Raw genomic sequence first — 2,811 nt, forward strand, 5'->3', positions numbered from 1 at the left:
TAATATGTACTGTTAGGTTTTAGCTCTTTTTTTTTAAATAAGAAAATAAAAAAACCCTCGAATCAGTTATTGACGTTTTCCTTCTTTGAATTTCAAAAAAAAAAATATTACATGAAAACGGCACTGCCGTTTTGTTAAGAAAAAGTTTTTTGTTTTATTTTTTTAAATAAAAACGGCACTGCCATTTTATATTTAACGAATTTAAAAAATAATTTTATACGCAAAATATAAATGACATTTTGTACCCTTTGAAAAATAAAAAATATCCTATAACAATATAAAACTCACCTATACCAATAAAATATTAGAATACATCACACAATTTATTATAATACCAAAAATATATTGGCAAAATTTTAATAACCCTCTAACCTTTCTCTTTGAAAATACAACACACAGAAGTTCCTTGCAAACTTCTGTCAATATGACCTTTGGTACTTCATCCAAGTCATTTGATAATTTCATTGAACTTCTTTAGGAAGTTTGTTTGATGAAGTTAATTCAATAAGCATGAATAGATAAAATTTGCCAATAGTGGGATTAATTTTCATTGTCACATAGACGTTATTGTCGATTTGTCATCGTCATTTTCAGGCCCATAGAGAGAATTAGCCAGCATTCAACCCTTGGAAAAAAGGAAAGGAGGCCGCCAATTGAATTTTAGGGAAATATTTTAATAAAGATTTAATTATTTTTAATATTTTTTATAATTTTATTGTTGTTTTAAAATAAAATAATAAATAAATTATAAATAAACATCTTAAAATATAATTATAGTCTATATAAATTTTAAATTATCTTTCAAATTTAAAACACTACATAAAATGTGATCAATCAAAGAAATATGATCTTATCAAAATATAAACTCAAAAAGTTAAATAGTAAACAAGACAAGAGAATATCGTGAAACCAAAAAGTTATAATAAATTAATAACTTTAATAAGGAGATGATTGAGAACCTTATACGATAAACAAATTCATGTGAATGATAGTCACTTTATAATAATAAACTAAAGACATTACACATCATTCTAGCATCAAAATTCTGATTCCAACTAGATACACTGAATCATGTATGTACAGTTCAACACAAAGCTTATTTATTTATAAGAACTAAAAATACTATCAATAGAGGGCAACAACATGATTAAACGGTAAAAGGAACAAAGTCTTTGACAATTGTTACAGGACAAATTGCATTTGTATTTTGTAGTTACATAATTTATAACACTCTCCGGCAATACCCTGCAATCAACATGTTTATCAGTAACTAGTTCTCATTGAAAACGAAACATTGTTAAGCATGAAGGTTTTCAATAAATAATAAAGTTAGTACCTCTGAATGGCACCCAAGCCTATGCTATCCATTACCAAATAGTCAAGTTTTAAGTCCTCAGCAACTTCACAAACTTTAAGGTTAAGAACAATCAACAACAAAAATTAAAAAACAGTAACAGATAATAATCACTCTAAAAAAACAGCAATAGCAACATAACAACACAAAATCAATAATTTCACATTTAGAAATCAAGAATAATTAGTAACAAAAAAAAAAGTAGCAGCAACAGCATAACAACACAAAATCAATGATTTCACATTCAAAAATCTAGAACAATCAACAACATAATAACACACAAAACAGCAACATAGAAAAACCAAAGTTAATCAATAATCACATTACATTCAATAATCAATAATCAGTAAATTAAAATAATAAAATCGAAACACATACAAAACAGCAGCATAGCAGAACCAAATAGAGAAATAAATTTAACACATCAAAAATTACCAAAACATACAAAGAAATTAAAAGAAGAAAGCTACAAACCCTAAGATAGAGGATGCAGCGTGACTGAGGGTCGCGGACGACAAGGACCGCGGAGAGTAGAACGGCTGAGAAGCAGACAGCGGTGCACCTGAGAAGCACATGACATCTTGACTGAGAGAAGGAGGAAACAACGACGCTTGTGATGATTCTTCCTCTATGTGAGCGTGACGGCGACACGACAGCGAGCAGCTCCAACCCTCAACCAGAGAAGCCACGGGAGGATGGGGACGATGTGCCGAACTACAAGAGAGGGGCTGGGTTCAGGACATGGGGAAGGAGGAGGCCGCAGAGGCGCCGACCACAACGGACAGCGCCGGCAGAACCCTAATTTTTTGTTAAAATTTAGAACTCAAATTTTTGAACTTTGAAGCTTTGCTTTTCTGATTCTGAATGAGTCACAAAGGGGTGTTGAGGGAAGGGGGTGGATGATGCATTATGCATTGGATTTTTTTAAAAAATAAAATCCTTAAAACGACGTCGTTTATAAGAATTGGTCGATTTTTGGTACTAGTCAGTTCAACAATTTTTAAGCAGTTTTTAATTTGACAGTTTTAAATACTAAATTGGACCGTTTTTATCGCCGATCTTGATTTGACCGATTGATTCGATCCGATTTTCAGAACCATGCATATTAGTGAGAGGAGATGCCTTTTTAATTCGTGAAAAAGTTTCATTCGCATTTTAGAGATAAGTTTTATTTACTCATGTTAAATCTCTCGTGTGATATGACGAGTATTATTTGACCTTATCAATGAACAAATACAAGGGGCAGTTGTCAGTATATTTTAGATAGAATAAATTATTATTTATAGTCACAATTTTTTTTTTATGAGTATAACATTATTTTTTATTTTTATATATAAATTTATCAATATTTTAAATATTTATAAATAAAAATAATAGTGCATTCTTTCAGATTTTATATTTGTTTGATAGGTATGACTTTTTTGTATTTAAGAATTATATGTTAAAAAACATATAAT

At 29.8% G+C, this 2,811-nt stretch overlaps 2 long non-coding RNA genes across 2 annotated transcripts in view; both read right to left on the bottom strand.

Annotated features, from left to right (window-relative positions):
- Window positions 1-464, bottom strand: part of LOC110267930 — a 2,703-nt gene extending 2,239 nt beyond the window's left edge. Inside the window, exon 1 of the long non-coding RNA XR_002355907.1 lies at window positions 373-464. This is a non-coding gene — a long non-coding RNA (uncharacterized LOC110267930). The remainder of the gene's footprint in view (window positions 1-372) is intronic.
- LOC110268160 lies at window positions 1,030-2,285 on the bottom strand. Its single transcript, XR_002356252.1, has 2 exons — window positions 1,337-2,285; window positions 1,030-1,245 (listed from the first exon to the last, which is right to left on the bottom strand). It is a non-coding gene; the product is annotated as an uncharacterized LOC110268160 (long non-coding RNA).

The sequence above is a fragment of the Arachis ipaensis genome, chromosome B10 (genome assembly GCF_000816755.2).
Source record: "Arachis ipaensis cultivar K30076 chromosome B10, Araip1.1, whole genome shotgun sequence".
Taxonomy (NCBI): Eukaryota; Viridiplantae; Streptophyta; class Magnoliopsida; order Fabales; family Fabaceae; genus Arachis; species Arachis ipaensis.